This window comes from Rissa tridactyla, chromosome 6 (assembly GCF_028500815.1).
Source record: "Rissa tridactyla isolate bRisTri1 chromosome 6, bRisTri1.patW.cur.20221130, whole genome shotgun sequence".
Lineage (NCBI taxonomy): Eukaryota > Metazoa > Chordata > Aves > Charadriiformes > Laridae > Rissa > Rissa tridactyla.
This window is the reverse complement of record NC_071471.1, coordinates 12684830-12703825: the sequence shown is the minus strand read 5'-3', so window position 1 is coordinate 12703825 and position 18996 is coordinate 12684830. Positions and strand designations below refer to the sequence as shown.

Below are 18996 nucleotides of genomic sequence, written 5' to 3'. Positions count from 1 at the left end.
TGATTAAGAGATTTTTGGTCCAGAATATTCAGATTGAGAGCATTAAATTTGTCAGCAGAGGTGATTTTGATCCTTGTTTGCAAGCACAATGCTGGACAATGCAGTACAACGTAGAAGGCACCCCAAAGCAGGACATCTCAGGAGATGCGGTGTGGCATACCAAATACTTGCTTTCTGAATTAAATCACAGAGCTGTCCTTAAGGGACAACCAAAAATTAAACAGCCTTCGCCAAAAGGGTACATAAGTGTTAGCCAATGTCCTAATACTCCAAAGCAGTCAAACCATCAGTTTTGTATTGCACAAGATTTGCCCATCCAGGGAAAATAAGCACCACAGTAGTAAATACAAGTCATGGTTAAGAGAGAAAGAATGAGAGTCATGTTCAAAGACGTGTCAGCTGAAGCATTAACCCTGGGACCTTCCAGGACAACTCTTTCACAAGAGTGTTTTATAACCTACAGTTCTCCATAAGCAGAGTGAAAAAGGTGACTGCGTTTCCCTTCAAGCAGAGCGATGTGAGCCTGCTCAAACTCCAGTCTCCCCTTTATTAGTAAGCAAAGGTTTACAGAAAGTGCTTGTATGCTTTTCACAAAAGAGATAATATACTGGACTACACAATTAGAAGCTTGCCTGGTTCACTTGTTCTCCCCTTACATGCCATCTACTAAATGTCATAGTCCCCCTTATGAGCCATACTTTCTATCCCTAAGCCACCACCATGCATATAGCACTCCAATATAGACTGTCTGGTCTATTAACTGGGAAAAATAAGATAAATAAGAAGCAATGTTGATGAAGCAACTGATGAATTGCTGTTGATGAAGCAAGGGCAGGGTAGTTCATGCAACTAATTGCTTTCATTGAGATGAAACCAGGTTCAAATCAAGGGAGAATTTAATTCTTCAGCAAAATACTTCACCTTAATTATAACTCATAACGAGAGACAGCTAGAGTCTAAATATACGGAATCTCTGCCTCTACAGCACCCACTTCTCGGGTAAAAATTGACAGCTTTTATATTAAGAAATGAATCCCAAAATGTAGCTCCATCTCACATCTTCCTGCAATCCCGCTCAAGAGGTGGCTCAGGCATCTCCTAAAACTTATATATCTGTAGTTTTCTCTGCATGAAGTATCTCCTTACAACAAATATCATACAAATGTAAAGAAAATGTACAGAACAAAACCACTTTCAGCCTCCTTGAGTGAAGCAATTAAATGTTTTCTTTCATTATGGATATATAACATATATGGATATATAAGAAAACTTTAGATAATTTTACAGTTAAAGAGACAAGAATAAGTGATCTCTCAGCTAGCATCTATAAAGAAAACAAGAAACATGTTTTTTTAAAACATTCCCCTAAACTTATTTCCCAAAAGACTACAGAATTTTTATACAATTTGTTCCTTTTCAGTTCTTCACACAGATATATGCACGTTTGGTAACATACAAGTTTTACCATTTAATTTTTAATAAATAAAATAGGTATAGTTAAACTAAAAAACTGCACATATGACACAGATTCAACAGATTATATATTCTTAGGAATAGCAATATCCAAAACATTTTAAGTATTATGCTAACATCAAAAGCGATGTACATTAAAAAAAAAATCGCGAGCTCACACAGATGCCTTAGAAGATTACAGAATATGAGTCAGAAAGAAAGAAGCCTCCTGCCATTTACATCATGTTTCAAAAGTGACAACAGACCATAAAGACTGACAGAGGGGGCAGAGGGGAAGAAGAGTACACTCGAAGACCAAAAGCCATCTTAAAGCTCCTAACCCTGTGTCCTAAGTGGTCTCTCTAAAATGTCCAAAGGTGTTCTTACACGGCTGGCCACTCCTCAGAAAATGGAACTGGAATTTGTCAACAGGATCAACCTGCCTGAGACTAGGCTCTTTGTCAAATACAGAGAACTTTGCCTCATGGGGAGCTCCCTGAAGAAAAATGACAAGTTTTCTTAGGATATGAACTAGAAAGCTTTCAGTAAGGGAAACTCAGAGAGACAAGGTCAGTCAGACTAGATATAGGAAGGATTTATACACGACCCTCCCTGCCTGCTGTGCCTTGGTTCCAGGCTTCCAGTTAGCCCTCGATGTCCAAATTGCAGCAGACTCCGCCCAGCGCTGTCTGGTCCCTAGGGAAGTTTCTCATCCCCACTGAGGACTGTCTGCTTCTCAGTGTTACTTTAGTCTCCCTGTGCGAGCTGCAGGCTCCTGGCTGCCTACTGCATCTCTCACTCCTTCCTCCTCCCCTGGCCTGCTCAGCCTCCCAAAGCTTCTCTCCCTGAGCTGAACCCGGCTGTTCCCAGACAGCCCACACCTCCTCCAGGATGCGGGCTGTGTCTTCTCAAAGACAGGCAGCACAACTGTGAACAGAAGTACAAAACAAACAAATGCTGTCTACCGCAGAAGTGCCAAGCTACTTTCTAATGAATCCCCCTTTCACTATAACAAAATGGGCTGTAAACTTGCTAAAGCAAGTCCCTGATCATGGCTAATACTTGCCAAAGGGACGCATTGGAGGCAGGATGCCAGAGATGCACAAGCTCTGCACCACCTATGGCAGCAGACATCAGAAGCAGAATCAGCAACAATCACTAATCCAAGTACCTATGCAGAGCAATTACCTCCAATAGTAAAGTTTGACACTACTTGAGACATCTGATTTTATTTTAGAAATGATGAACAGCTGCTTGAAGCCAAATAAATAGCTAAAAACACATAGTTCTTATAGTATTGAACTTACAACCTGCTCAGATTTCAAAATGAACCACGACCCTGCATATGCCTGGAACTTTGCCGGTGTCTCTACTCCAGCTACAACAGCCCAGACTCCTGTGAGGAATTCTGCATTCTCCAGCCAATCACGATAGTAAGAACAATAAAAAAGTACTTACAACAATAGAAAAATAATATATCAAAGTTAACCCTTCACAAAATCAATAAACCTGAATTAATAGATCCAAATGCTTTCAGAGTTCAAGTTATATTTGAAAAATCTAAACATTGTAAGATTAACTTCAACTCAGTCAATGCAAATGGCCCTTTGGCACTCGTCCCTTCCTGTTGACTCCCCTCTGAACTGGATCCTGTTAGGTGTCTGCAACTGAGCTCCTGCAACTGAGCAAGTTCAGCAGTGAAAGGGCTGTGGACACAATACAAAACAAGAAGGTAAGCTTACATCGTTCCTGCCACTGAAAGGAAAGCACACCTAAAACTTAAGGACAACTGCAGGAACGAGCACTTTACTGTTTCACATCTTTTCAAGTTTCTGACTAGTTACAACACTTTAAACATCAACAGCTGCTGATACCTGATCATTTTTCCAGATGCACTGAAAGCCCATGTCCTCTTGGCTTCCTGCACATGTGCCTCCTCTTCACGTCAGATAAACCAAGCTCTTCTCTGGAGTTGCACCATGAGTAATGTTTAGCACAGTCCAGCACTGAATTCTTCTCTCTAGAAAGAGCAGCAAGAAAACTCAGAATCCTGTTGAACAAAAATGTATTCAAATAAATGCTCCCGCGATCCATCCGAAACATCCCATTAGCACATCCTGATGTTACGTGGCACATTTAAATTCAGCAGAAAACATCCAACATTGAGTATGCACTTTCAAAAAGAAGCTAGGAGTAGAAAAAGACCTCAACATATTTAGTATATCCTTTCTTAGCACAGGCATACACTCTATAATCCTTTTACGGTACAATTTTAATCTAAATTAAGCAAGCAGCTCCAGTAAAAGAGCTCATAGCTTTCCATATTACAAAATTACACCATTCAGGATAGGATTAGATTTTAAAGTAACATACTTCAAGATAATCTATTAATGACTTTTTTCACTCAATTTTATACCTGAACTCCAAGTTATTTGTTTTCCTAATTTTAAACTAATTTTAGGAGAACCGTAAGTTATTACAGTCCTACCTGCAAACATTGTTTTCCTTATAACCCTAATCGTCACAGACACAACAAGGCTACTACAACATTGAAGAAGGGATTCAGTAATACCAGCACAACCGTCTTGCCAGAATTAAAGACTTTAGGCAAGAAAAGCTAGCTGGCCTTGCAAAGCCAGAGACACCGTCTGCCTCACGTTATGCACCACACGTCACTCAGCTGGTCTCAAGACCACTCCCAAAGTCTGGAAGTTCAGCATATTCCTGATTTTTTGCAGAAGTGGGAGTAAGCATCACATACTCCCCTCCCACATCAAAACTGCAGACTTCAATTTAACCCAAGATTAACTTCCAGGATTAGTTAACAAACTATGTAGGAAAGACAATAATGAGATCTGTAACAACAATCCTTAGTGAGAAAGAAGGTGCCACCTTCACTCTTGTACAGGAGACGGCAATGTCTATCAGCGGGAGCTGTTTGTTTTTCTGATGTTCCCATTGAAAGCAACGGTTTCGGAGTATGTGACCGCCAGTAACTAAGTGTGCAAGAATAACAGAATAGCAAAAAATGTTGTGAAGAGTGTGGGGTGAATTGCTCTGTGGGAGGGACCCCTAGAAAACAATCTCAAAAGGGCAGTTGTGAATTGGTCATTACAATTATAAATACAGTTTAAAAGAATAGCACTTAGACTATGTTACAGCAAACAAACGTGAAAGTTTTTGTATTTGAGAAAAACAGTTGACAGTTATAGAAGCCCAGTAATTTCTACTGAATACACCTTAGAAACTACTGACCAAGGAGTGACAAAAACAAGTCTTGCAAAACAAATTCCCAGCACTGATAGCTCAGCACACATTTGCTGGTCTTTCACCAACAACACTGTAAGTCTTGTCGCCACTCTCATTTCATTTTAGCTCTGTATGAGTTCGCTCCTTATCTTCTCTAATTTGCCACAAAAAGAGGAACGGAAATTCCACATTCGCAATAAAGAAAGCTTGTGAAGTCAAGGTTAGGCTACATTCAGAGGCTGTATTTGGGCAATAGAAAGGAAGATGATGATATAGCAATATTCTTGCCTAAGAAAGTACCAATTTGCAAGCACTGTTGCCCTGTACCAACCCTATATTAACCATTTATCTACAGAATGATTTCCAGGTCAATCACCTTCCCGGAGGCAATACATCAGTATCAGCAATGACAGACACACAACTGTAGTAAATCTGTTCATCCACTTACACCACCAGCAGCAGAAGGTAATTCTGCCTGCGCACCAAAGCCTCTTGCTGTGCTTTTACATCACGTTATCGAAGTAAGTGGCAATGCTCCTCATAGAAGACCTCTCCCATCTTACTCAAGGGTTTGCAGAGAAAAATAAAATCCCCAAATCAGATAAATCATCAGAGCTCTGCTATACACTACCTCAAGCTGATGACAACCGGTCATCAGTACCAGCATTATTCTAGTAGGAGCTGGTGCCCAAGTAGTTTTACAAAAGCTCCCAGTCAGCAACCCACTGGCACCAGTACAGCAGCCACACGGACATGTCCTGAGAGCGAGATGGGGACACAGCACAAGCAAGAGTGAGACGTGGCAGTCAAATTCCTTAGAAGCGTAGACATTCCATCACTCCAAAGCAGATGAACATGTATACACCTTGTTACAGATCCCATCAAACACCTAGCAAAAACCCTTCTGGAAATAGGTAACGTACCACATAGGCATGTCATTTAATTCCTAATTAGCACTCTGCTGAGAGCAATGTTTATTAAGCAGTGAATAACTCCTTCCAACAGAGGTAAGGATGGATACTTTAAGATAAAAACCACAGTAAATATACACACATTCTAACAGGTTTATTAGACAAACTTTAGAGCTTATAGTTTTTTACATATTAAAAATGTAAATATTTGCCTTTGTTTACAAGAAAATTACATGGTGGTTCCATTAAATCAAGCCCAAAGAGCTAGTAATTGCAATTTCTACAACTGTTTTAAGACAGGAATGGTGCATGTAAACACAACAAGGTTTATTTTCTTGCTTAAAAAAACAAACATTTTAAGTAGATACTACAGATAAAACAATAACACAGACTTGAGAGAACCAAAACCACACAAAACCAGAAAGATTGTTTTTGATTACATTATAGTTCTAAACACGATTCACACCTATAGAAAACAGCACATAAAATTGGAGAGATGCTCGTAAAAAATACGAGACACTAGATGCCTGAAGTTGGCAGAATGCCATTGGAATAAATTATTGAATTTCACATGAAAAAAATACAGCCATCTAAGGACAGATTTTAAAACACCATTTGATAACTGCTAGCAAAGGTAGGAACAGTCAGTACCCTAGATGAGAAGGGACTTCTGGGGCCAAAGGACTTTACGCCACATGAGTTTAGCTCTTCCTGCACTTCCATTTACCGCCCCCTTTCATAGTATTCTATTGGCTTTTAACACTTGTTTTCCAGGTTCAACCTGAAACATTTTATGCATTTACAAGCCAATACAGCATGGTGTATCGCAGATTTAAGCTCTTAAGAATGCCTAAATACACTTACCCACTTGGTAAAAACCCTTAATGCGAATAGAACAAACACAAAAACCAATTGCACATAATACAGAAATCATACAAACTGGAAACAGTGTTATAAAACATACCTGCTGATTGGATTTTTTTCCTTTTTAACATAATCATCGTGGACCCAAGGAACTCTTTCAATCTAGTATTTCTTATCCTAACAAAATACCAGCAGAATTATGAGTATTTGGATTCAAATGCTAACCCCTGCAGATGGATTTTGTTTAAAGAACTCAACAAACAAAACATTATTTGCTGTGAAATTCTTCTACTTGTGGTGAACGCCAAGCTGTCCTGAAATCAATAGGACTGTCGGCATTGTTTGTAACTGAGCTAGAATTTCCTCTGCCCAACTTAAGATCCATTCAAGATGCTGCTAAACACTGTAACACAATTTTGCGCCCTCACGATCACATCTATAGTTCAAAATAAAATGTGCAAAATGAATACTTACAGGGAAAGCTGCATAAATGGCATGAAAGTAGCAGCTGTGGCTGATTTCTTCAGAGAGTAAACTTTGTCCCCAGCCTGGCTGCTGTGCCTGGATTAATGCTGTTCCTGTACCGTACCCAGGCCTTGAAGCCTTGGGAAGTTCCTACCCCAACTCAGCAAGGTGGGAGGGGTTGTTATTTTAACTGTTGGCTGATAACAGCTTATCAGCAAGTTTTCAAAGGTTAAACTCAACACATTTGCATGGCAGAAGTGCCAAGAAAGCACAAGGAGAATGTTGAATTAGTGTTCTCTCTCCTGCTGCCGCAGGGCCCTCCAGCCAGACCTCTCTCGTACACCGCCACCTGCCACGCAGGCCAGCGAAGTTAAACCACAACTCCCGTTCTAAGAAACCATAACTGAAAGTGTGCAACAAAAGTGCTTTCTTTCAAAGGAGAAGCTTGCTTTGCCTGCTACGTTCCCACTGTCCGCCACACAGGATGGAAAAGCTAACCCAAAATCTTTTAAGTTTGGTCCTTAAACACAAAGCAATTTTACTACTGTTGCCAATTTTATCACTGACACCACAGCTCCATAACAACTCACTGGCAAACAAAAACAAAATAAAATCTTCAATTTAGGGCCTGCTATGACTTTTTATTTCTATCCCAAGCATGCTACTGGACCGTAAAGGGCTGATGCAACTTTAAACCAGAAAAAAAACCCAGAGTTACAGACTCATTACTAATTCATCCTGGCTGAAGCTGCATACCAGCAGCTGCTGCCTCTCTCAATTAACAGCAAATATTGAACAGTATTGTCATTTAACCGTGTTTACTGCCTGCTGCCCTGTCCGCTGTCACATTTTCAAAGTGTTCTGGCACAATTTAAAGTATCAACATTAATAAACAGAGCTTCGTTTAACCCCTTATGTATCAGCAGAGTTCCTAGCAGAAGTGCTTTATTCATTTTGTACATTCATTAGGTGTTTGGCGATGGCTGAAGCCCAAAGACGCAAGGTGCCACCAAAATGGTATTTGTTATTCAGTGGCCCACAGGGTGCTTGGCTTCCGCAGAGGTCTGAGCACAAGTGTGAAAAATGATGGGAGTACCTCCAGCAGAGCAGCTCTCTTCATAAATAAATGCCAAAAAGAGGAAACAAAAGAGGGGAAAGAGAAGACCACACATTTAGCCTCTGTTGCTGAAGATTTAAAGCAAAAAACCCAAAACAAATGAAAAAAAAAAAAACAACCTCAAGATACAGTTGTTCTGTGGGCAGATCAGCATGGGGAAGTCAAGAGAGCCCACATTTGCCCGTTGTCTTCCTACCCTCTAGTATGCCCACAGCTGTGCTGCCTTTTGGACAGGCTGGTTTTAAAGCAAATGATTATATGAACAATGCAATCAGAGCAAGCAATTGGAAACGATGCACTTCTCCCACGATGCCTCCACAGGTACTTCAGTGGCCTACTTGCTCTGTGATGTCAAGTTTGCTGGGAGCCACTTAAGTACAAATGACTGTACATACTTTATATTTCATGTACACGACGTGTTCCCAACAAATCAGCAGGCAGTAGCATCTCATCAGCTCTCCTATGAGCTTACTGCCAACTGGGCTGGGGCCAATGTGTAGATCCCAGTGACCTAGAGAAGAGAGGGGATGCTGAGCCAGCCGAATCAGACTGCAAGGTGTACACTGGCAATTTAGATACTACATGAAAACATCAAGCAGCTTCTGTACAGAATTCATTAGAGCAAAAGCTAGAATAAAACCATCCAAGCTGATACTGAAATTGGAAGAATTCACTTATTTCTGAGGTATTGGACACCTGTACTAGGCCTTCTGCAGAGGCAAGTGTGTTATAAGCATGGGAGCTCCAAGGAACAATGCTCTGAGGGGCGCATCAAACAGGGGGATATCTTTGCAAATTGGGCAGGTAAAAGTAGTCTCAGGATCTGGCCAGGACTTTGTGAGCCTCTATGAGCACACTCTTCTTGGTTTAGCTCATTTGGCTACAAGTCCCCTCATTTTCTCAGGTCCCCTCTATCTGTATCGTGTGCAACTCTAATACCCAGTCTGGTCTGTTAGGAGGACTCATTCCCTCCAGGTTCCTCCACCGCCTTTGTGCCGATAGTGTCTGAGGTCTTCAGATATATTAGGTGATATGACTAATACCTGCCATCTGTTCATTGTTACCTTCTCTTTCTCCTCTCCTGAGGAGGAGTCATCAGTGAAGTGCTTGTTCTACTTGATCTATTTTAGGAGCGTGGGCTTTTAGCATCCATGCAGCACTATTTTAAGCTAGAAAAGTTAAACCAAAGAAGTAGACCATGCTCTTGCAGGGAAGACTGAGCATTTGCAACATCCCTTAGGTCCTGTAAAAGTCTCTGACCAGGCTCAGAAACAACCCTCTCTTCTGCAAAAGTTATCTTCGCTCCCAGCATGCCCAAGAAACAGAACCACTGGCCAGGTTTCACTGCAGGCTTCAGGCCACAGAAGAGCCTGCAGATAAGATCCAGGCCTTTGAAGGTACCTGACTGCTCTCCACAAAAACCAAGCCAGTCACCACAGCTCACAGCATCAGTAGGTAATACGCTGCAGCACTGTGTTACCTGGTTCGAGGAATAAGGAGCTCCCACACAATTATACCACCTCAGTACAGCCCACTGAAAACAGAAAAAGGTACAAATAACTGAGGCCAGGTCTCTGCCCCTCAGACTGGGATGAAAGCTTCCAACTCACAGGGAATATTAAGCATTACTTACACCAACAGCTGCTCCCCACGAGCTATGTTTAAGGGAAAATCAAACTGGACACACAAAGGAAAGATGGGCTGGAGGGGAGAGGGGCCAATGGAGGGTGATTTTGCTGTATTTCTTGCAGGAGCTCTGTCAAAGTGCAAAGAAAAAAACCCTCACACTGTAGGAGGCTGAAAGACTTGAGATGGAGCAGTGAGGAGTCGCTGGCCCCATAAATGTTTAATTTGAGCAAAGCAGCAGATTCGTAGTAAGCACAGTTCTGTTGCTGCTGAACTGCACACTCCTGCTTTGATTTCTAAATGACACAAAGTGAAAACATAAGTATAAAAATAAAATAGGAGAAAAAGAACAGGGAGATCTCTATACCTGGCACTACAGATGCAGCATGCACAAGCCAGCAACCTACTTGGCTCTCTCCCTTCACTACTGCACAAGGGCTAGCGACACAGACAGAGCTCTGAAGTACATGCCTCAATTTCACAGCTTTGACAGTTGGCACAATGCTGGGGATCACATCACCTGAGAACAAGAGCTACTGCACCTCACCTAAGAAAACAGCAAGTGCTGCAAACCTCCGATTAAAGGCAGCAGGCCACCTGCTAAGAAAACTGTGAAACTGTAGAACCAGAGAGCAAAGGTGGATGTGGAAATACCAAAGAAAATGAATCCATAGAGCCCTGGGAACAGAAAAGGGACCCACCTGGAACTGTTCCTCTTGCAACGCTTCCCCTAAAAGAAAAGCTGATTTTTTCTCTGTGCCATTTGCCTTGCAAATAAAACCCATCAGTAAAGATCATCATTTCCATGAGTTATTCCCATCCCACTCTAAACAGCAAGGTCAGACTGGTTAAATAAATTTGCGAGGGGAGAAAAGTTGCTAATTAGTGTTTCTTCCTGCCTAAAATGCAAGAAAATCCTAAAAAATAAATTAATGTAATCCATGACCCCTATGAGATCTCCACCTCCATTGTTCTGCCTTTTCCTGCTCTTTTCCTCCCCCAGACTGGCACTGATCACCATTATCTCCTTCTTTCCCCTCCACGTTCAGAGAGGAGACTATTTCCTTTCCCTATTTATATCTTCCTCATCAAACTTAATTCTTTTTCCTGTTTGTATGTCCACTTGCTGAAATTCATACAACTACCTATCCCTCATCTGCAATCTCCTCCTTGTCTCCAATCCTAAAGATAAATGTGGCTTCACTAAAATCAAAGGCAAATCTTTAATTAGACCCAGATTTCACCCCAGCAGCATAACTATATTTTATTAGAATTGTGTCACTTATCCCAAGCACTGAATGGACAAGTATCGAATAAGCGCAGGAAGGCCCTTCGCTTAGCTTTCCTCACTCCCACTATGAGAGCCTCGTACGGCTGAACACACATATACACTGGTATTCTCATATTTTGCACTCTCCTCAAGGTTGGGAGTATATTTTAGAAAGTGACCATGAGTTTCAGAAGCAGTTCCAACAAATAGTTTTCTTCTCTCCTGAGGCAGTGAAAAAAAAAAAAATGAAGAAGAAACAGAAAGCCACAGCACAGCCTCAATTAACCTACAAGGACACAATTAAATGTTGCAAGTACACCCACATCAGAAACCTCGTTTTCACTGCAATTAGCTGCTGCCAACCAACTTGCAAAGCCAAGACAGCACCTTGGGCTCTTCTACACACACCTCAGGTAGGAATGTGTCACCAGTGATAAAGCAGGACCTCAGTGCTCACTGCTGGCTGCTCTGAATTTTCAGCTTCCTGAAAGCCGATGTCACATGGCATTTCTCCTTGCAGAATGGCGACCTTTGCAGGCCTCCAGAGAAAGAGGCCAAATTCAATACTAAAAAGATACAGATGACAACCAAAATGCTCGTGTGCTATGCTACTCAAATGACAGAAAACATTAAATATTTACACTGACACATTACAATACGATTCTACTCTAATTGCATCTCCTGTGACACAATCATGCTATTTTTTCTTATGAGAAACTCTCTCTTAACTCTGAATACAAGATATTGAGTATGTGAAAGTTGTCCGTCCCGTATCTTATCAAACACTGGTTGATGACTTCGCCCTCATACAAAGGCTGCAGAAGGAAGAACCCTCTAAGGAAGCAGTTCATGGACAGACTCACAGAACACCTCCAGGAGAGTCAGCCTTAGTCACACCTCATGACATTGAGTTACAGGGAGGATCTCTCCTTACTAGGACCAAGGTGACCACGGTTATTGCCCAGGTGAGGACGCTCTGCCACAGAAGAAAGGGCAGATACATTAAGAAGTTTGAGCCATAGCTATTCAAAACCTTCTGCAGTGCTTCTTGGGCAACCAGTAAGGCTACCACCACCAGAGCTGCATTTTACATCTTATTTCTCACTGACAAGCCAAAACGAAGCCTCCCTACCTCTCCAGCTGACAACAGCAGCAGTAGCTCCATTCTTCCAGGACAGAATCGGCTGTAAATATTGGCTGGAAACATTTATTCCCGCTGGGGACTGGTAACTGTCTTTAATTGTTGGCAGTAGTTGGGGGCCAGGGGAGTCTCTCTTGTGCCAAACAGCAGACAAAACACAACAAACAAAAAAATTATTGCACCTCGCATATACAGCAATACCTGAACCTACATAACCTTGAAGGGGCCGCTGTGTTTGTGTTTAAGCCAAAGAAAATAGGCTGAAAGCAAAAAAATATTTTAGAAAAGCTATACTCAACCACTACAACTACTTAAAAGCAAAATGACAGAAAAGGTGCTCTGTCCTTTATGTCGCAGATTCAAGGGTGAGGAAATACCACATACAGGTACATGACCAAAACATGAGAGGTGAATTGCAGGCCTGCAGACCTGCACATTGACAGTGACCCTAGTCAAGATTTTTCTATCAGTTTTACAACACTGGTAAAGTTCACCCCATAAATAAAACCCCAGCTTGCTAGGAAGGTATTTCTGACTGAGCACAGTTAATAAAATACACAGAAAATACAGGTGAAGCAATGCTCTCTGTGTGTGCCAAGTCCAGCCACATCAATATAGACTGTCAGATGTTTTTCCCCATTTTCTTCAACCAGAAAGCGTTCAGCAGATCATTTAAGTTTTTCATAAGAAATTCTTCACACAAGTTGATCAATATAAAGCAATTCTTGGGAAAAAGCCTATTCAAGTTCTATCGTGGGACATTTTTTCTACTCCTACCAAGTAACTGCATAAGCTGGGTTGCAAACCTAAGGGTCAAAGCTACATGCTGACGTGGATTTGTTGACAAAGAAAATAGTAAACAGAGCGTCCAGAAAGAAGGCCGAAAGACCACTCAGTACGCCTTGAGAAGGCTAGAATGAGGTTTCTGCAGAAGGAGATTTCTGGCTGGGATATAAATATGCTGTAATCCTTGAGAAACCGTCCTGTTCATCTGCTGAAAAACTGATAGCCGTTATATAGGAAGATGACAAGCTGAATTTATAATATGGTAAACTTTAAGGCTGAAGAGATGGAGAGAAATAGCAGGTGGCCTTTGATATCAAGGTCTTTGCTATTGCAGCTTCAGTACGTATTCTCTTGCTCCAGGCAATTACTTGATCTCACACGATTCCCAGAAAGACCAAATTCTACTTCAGAGGTTGAATGAAGCTCAGGAAACATTTTCTCTCAAAAAACATCTTGGAAACATGAAGCAATCAGAACGATGCGGCTTTTTTTCTCCTGACGAGTGCCCAAGGTAACAAAGGTAATCAAGATAAGGGCACAAAATAAAACACTGACTGTAGATGGTTAGTGCCTAATACAGGTATGATTCTTCTAGGTTGGCTTTTGTGAATATAATCACCTGAGATGACACGAAGGACAATTTTCTTTAGCACATTAGAAGAGCTTCCTGGGAAGAAAAGAACACCATGCTCACTTCTGCCTCCCCTTTGGGTTTGCCTCGTATCTTCCTCTGTGTAAGAAACAGGTTGATCAAACTTCTTCCTTCCCACGTGCTTCATTGGGAGGCATTACAGGAATAGCCTCATTGTTCCAAACAGTTCAAAAGCAAATGTGTTGAACGGATAATGAGTCTCAACTACATGGGAACATATGTATTTTAATCCGAGAACCACAGAAACTAACTCTGATGTTGAAAAACATAAACCAAGGAGAGTGAGAGAGGGGGCTGTATCTTTACCCAACCGTGAGAACAGTTTCTCATGCTCCAGACAGGTCAGCAGTTCAGAACAAGGAAACGCAGGCAGTGGAAGTCTGTTCCCTAGGCCCTGCAATACTTCCTGCAAGCCTAAACACACCGGTGCATCCTCTTGTTCCAGCAAGAGCATGAGAGATGATCCCTACGGTGGGCTAAGGGTAGGACAGCACAAGCAAATGAGTTGCTCAGGACTATTACGCTCAAAACCCATTTGTCAAAGGGAATCACCAAACAACGGAATGTGGTACGGTGGTTTCTGAAGATGGCAGATGGGTTCCTCGACCCTTTTTGTGAGGGTCCTGACAAACCAACAGTCTGCCTGGGTAAGAGACAAGAGTTAGCCATGATTACCCACGGTTATCCATTTTTTTCAAGTTCATAGCTTCAAATATCAGCTAGACTGCCGATAGGAGAATGAAGATACATCACTATCAGAAATTATTCCTGAAGATAAATCCTCAAGCACAATGCTGAGTTCCTTGCAAAGAAGAGTAGACCAGAACATCTTTTCCTTTAGCGAAGAGCCCCATTTCTCCTAACAGTCTATTTATTGTCAACTTGGACTAGAAAGCTACCAGCCATGAAGCATAAATGTTACTGGTCATGGCTACTAAGCAAACAGCCTTTGCACATGCAGCCACATATGGGCCTGTTGACTAATACCTGGCCTTCTACGTTACATCCTTTCATTCCTTCCAGTTGTCTTGTTACACTTGCACTTCAAAAAGAGACTAGAAATTCTGCCTACTGAATAATTCTCAGCAAATGACCACAGCTTGTTGCAATGAGAAAGTTAAAGATACCGCTCACACAAGCCCACCTTTCAGGCTCCTGGCCCTGGAATATGCTGCTCAGAAACGTTACTTCTACTGCAGTGTTGCAATCAAATATCTCAAGACATGACAGGAGAAAAATATAATACCTTAGGAAAAAAAGGTGAGAAAGGTACATTTAAAAAGTATCTGATGTCACTCCTCCAAATGTTTAAGTATCAGCTAGACAGTGAAAGGGGTCTACTAGAGTTTCTTAGCTGCTCTGCCTTCCCTGCTCCCAGCATCAGGGGAAGCAAAGCCATCAGATGACGGCAGGTCTCCTGGGCAGCCAGTGTTGCACAATTTGGTGGTACTAGATTGGAGAGAAATGACTCGTAATGCTCGAGCATCAGGCTTGATAACAGAGAACAATCCTTTCCCGACAAACATGCAGGTCAAAGAAAATCACATATTCCTTTGACCTGCACATCTGACTGCACTCCTACAGTTTGCTTTTTCTTTTTTCATTAAAAAAAAAAAATCACCAGGAAGAGAAAATCATTCCTAATCCACTTAAATGCTTTGGCAACATTAGCCTATTTTCTATTTCCACTGGTAACTGCTACTTACCTTTCTTCCATTCTAACTCCTGGTACATTTGTGTACTCTCCTCTCTCACTAGCAAGAGTGAGAGCTGACACTTCCCTCACCCTTTTTTCCCCCCTCTTGTTGAAACCTTATTTCCACTGCTCTAATAGTTCTTGACTTAACTGGGACAAGGAAAATTATTCTGGGCTTCTCTGTCCTAGCAGTTAGGCTATTCTGTATTAACCATCCAGAGCACTGAAAAATCATACTGAAGCCCCAGGCAACTACTCTAACAGTCCCTTAAATTCGTGGTTTAATAAAATTGCCCATTTTTACTGGACTTGTCTACAGCCATGTATATATATAAATATATATATGTACTTTTTGCATAAAAATCCTTCAGTATTAATAAAATTCAGAAAATTCTCTTCACTGCTACACATGGCAAAGTTCATTTAACAGCATTCACGCCAAAAGGTCCCAAAAAGCTAAATATCTATCCAACCTTAAAACATAGCTACTGCTTCAGCAAGATGGTTTTTTCCCATCCTTTTAAGCAATATGCAGAAGCATTTAAAATCCTGAAGATCATAAGTCTTAGTAAATATTACATACTAATAAAATGTAGAGTTGTATTCATTAGTTTAAGCGCACAGCTGAAAGGCCTGACTTTCAAAAGGTGGCTACGCTGCCGCTCCCTCGGCCTGTTTTAGTCTAGGCTAGCACATCCAGCCACCCAAAAACAGAGGGGAGGAAGTTTTAACTTGGCAGGGCATACTCTTCTCAAACTCTGACCATAATTTCGTGCCATCTGATGTCCAATATCAATACCATTGCACCAACATTATTTTTTTTTTTAAGGGATGTAGAGTGTTTCTGTACAACCCCATTTTTCATAGCAATGCAATTAAGAATTTGGTTCTACTCATCTACCGCAGTAGCAGTTTTCAAACTACAACATGTGTATCTCTGAAGATACGCGCTCTTTTCAGAGTAAACCAAAATGAAAACCTGCAACAGCATACATCCTAAACTGCGTTACAGAGCCTTGCCATTTCTGGTGCAGAAACAACAAAGTGAATCTTTCTTTTATACACTATGAGAAAGCAAATCCCTTGCATTTTTCAGATGGCACTTCCCATAAACTGACAATCATTTTGCAAGAGATAGCATGCTGGATAAATGTATGTAACTTTCTAGAAAAGTGCATCCAGAAAAGCCTTTCCTTTGAGTCACATTACCTAAGTTTTTAAATTCTTCTATCAGGCAAAATCGGGGCTGGTTTCAGTTTCCTGGAGTCTATACCTGAAACAACCAACTGTGATTCGAGTCCACCACTGAGTTATGCTGTTCAGGTTTCTCAGTATCCAAGACTGCCCCATCCATAAGCAAGGAATTAAGCACCAGCTCATTTTCCCGGATCCACTTTGCCCATCCTGACGCTGGAAACAGAGCGTGCTGGCTGAAGGCTGATATCAGTAGAGTGCAGAGCAAATAAAGATACCAGTATAATCACTTTTTAGATAAGTCAGCCAATGCAAGCACAGCTGACTAGAAAATATACAGTGGAGAAGCAGGAATGTACCAAAGCATAAGTGGATAGGAGTTCTGCTAGACCTGAAATTACATGGACTAAGAATACAATATCCTCTGATACCACACAACATTTTGTCAAGCAAACACTAAAGCATCCCCGTAACCGCCATCTCAGGAGAAAACACAACCAATTTAAAAGCACACAGCTCAGTTCTTCAAATATAACAGAAACACTACACAGTAGCAGCACGCGCACTATCAGGTTTTGTGCATAGTTTAACACCCACTCCAAGTTTTTACTTCACAAGTTACAGCTGCAATGGACAACTCAAATGCACAATCCATTTGATGCACCTGCATTAGCCCAGAAACAGTACACAACTTTTAGGTACCTGCCAGCAGCAGGCTTCAGTTTCCATGCAGACCCCTGTGATGAGCTAATGAAACGGTCCCCAGCACCGTGAGCTGTCATATCACCATCTCCTCCACAAGACCCCTTTGGGAGAACGAGTTCCCAGCCCTTACTGTGATAAAGACCAGGACAGCACATCCTAAACACAGAGGAGGGCTGGCAACTGATGCTCTCCCCAGCCTCCCTTGCCATTCGCAAATACACTGTAAAACAAAGTGGTACATCCAGTGGATCAGCAAGTGGGTTTGGGTGGAGCTTTTGGGCTTTTTTTTATTTTTATTTAAATCTCAGCAGTATTATGCCTAGTAATGTTTACAGGAGACACCATTTCTCTCCACTTTCACAAAGAATTATGATCCTCTCACAGAAAGGTACGCAACTGTATTTGCAAAGGTATACACACAGTGTTAACATTTGAAACCCTCCAGTTTACTGCAAGTCTTTTTTTGATCCATGTATGTATATCACTGGCAGGGGTATGCCCAAGACCCCAGTGCTCCTGATTTCACCATGCCCTTCCGATTCGGTGATTTTCTGGCGGTGCAAGCATATTCTGGGTGAAGTGCAATACAAAGCTCACCATAAGATGCACAGCACCCGCTAAGAGCCACTGCCTCAAACCCTCTGTGACAGAGCGCTTCAAAGATAGGAACCTAAACTTGAAACCAAGGAATGCTGAAAAAGCAGCTGAGATTGCCTGCATTTGCCGTCACAGGCTACGACTTTAATTGGAGCATACTGGAGGGCATTAAATAAAAATTTTAGAAAGACCAATATCGACTTCATTTATTTTTACAAAGCCTTTCTCTGCCCTCATCTTCAGTGACTACACATGTCAGAGAAAGGTCAAAATAGCTTAACTTTCTTCTGCACTGGACAAAAAGGCATGAAGAACAGCCAGTAAATTTAGCTTGTTCCATCTTCACTATGGCTTAAGGAAGAACAGAAGTAATTTATTATCATCAAATTGACTCCAGCATAACTTGGCTGCTTTTATCAAGGTTGCGTAAATTAAAAAGATAAACCCAGAACTCTACTTTGCTTGAGATTAAAAAGATACATCAACTCAAAGAGAGTTTAGATTTCAAGGAAAAATAATTTCTGGTAACAGACGCCAGAACATAAGAGTTGAGCACCTTTCTGAACACAGCGATTTCAAAATAACAGATAACACAATGCTCACGCACCGAAAATGAAGACCGAGGCAGGTGCTAAATGAACTAAGTAAAAGTTTACCATCGACCTTATCAGTAATACTAAACTTCTCCTTTGCTTGGGAGTTCTGAGCAAATGTTATTTTAATAGAAACATAATTCCGTTTCAAGATGGTAAGTACAATGTGCTTGACAAACAATATTTTCTTATTTGATAAGGCAATATGCAGACGAGTAACGCTACCTGGCAAATTTACAATGACTTGAATGCTGCACCTCTTTCATACTCGTCAGTATCTAATCATTACACATGATCGTAACGTGATCAAACATTTTAAATACATCCACGCAATATTTAAATGTAGGAAAATTATACCATAAAAACAGAATTGTTTTACTCGGGAAGCTGGATAAAACACCACTTCAGGAACCTGAAGCAATACCTCCTTTTGCCCTCCAATGTGATAAAAGTTTTTTTACAGTTTATTCCCTTAACTAAATGACAGCTTAATGTGCTCTGCCTACTAAAACTGGTTTTCTTAATAGCAGATCTTAATAAAAGAAAGGCACGCTGTGGCTTTCTGTCTGCACACTTATTCCCTAACTAAAGTGGGCTGCAGATGAATCTTGGCACAGTGAGGTCCTAGATCAGGAATTCCTGAAGTTTTGTTCATGGAAAGTTAATTACAGTGCAGCG

At 41.3% G+C, this 18996-nt stretch overlaps 1 protein-coding gene across 8 annotated transcripts in view; it reads right to left on the bottom strand.

Annotated features, from left to right (window-relative positions):
* The window catches only part of MAP3K13 (mitogen-activated protein kinase kinase kinase 13), an 82681-nt gene that overhangs the window by 50940 nt on the left and 12745 nt on the right, over nt 1-18996 (bottom strand). For 7 of the 8 annotated variants that reach the window (XM_054205672.1, XM_054205683.1, XM_054205678.1 and 4 more), the window contains one exon: nt 3327-3472. The gene's annotated coding sequence lies outside the window, so the exon portion shown is untranslated. Of the gene's footprint in view, nt 1-3326; nt 3473-6950; nt 18314-18996 lie in introns of those variants that run through there. The other variant, XM_054205679.1, reaches the window with a different exon arrangement.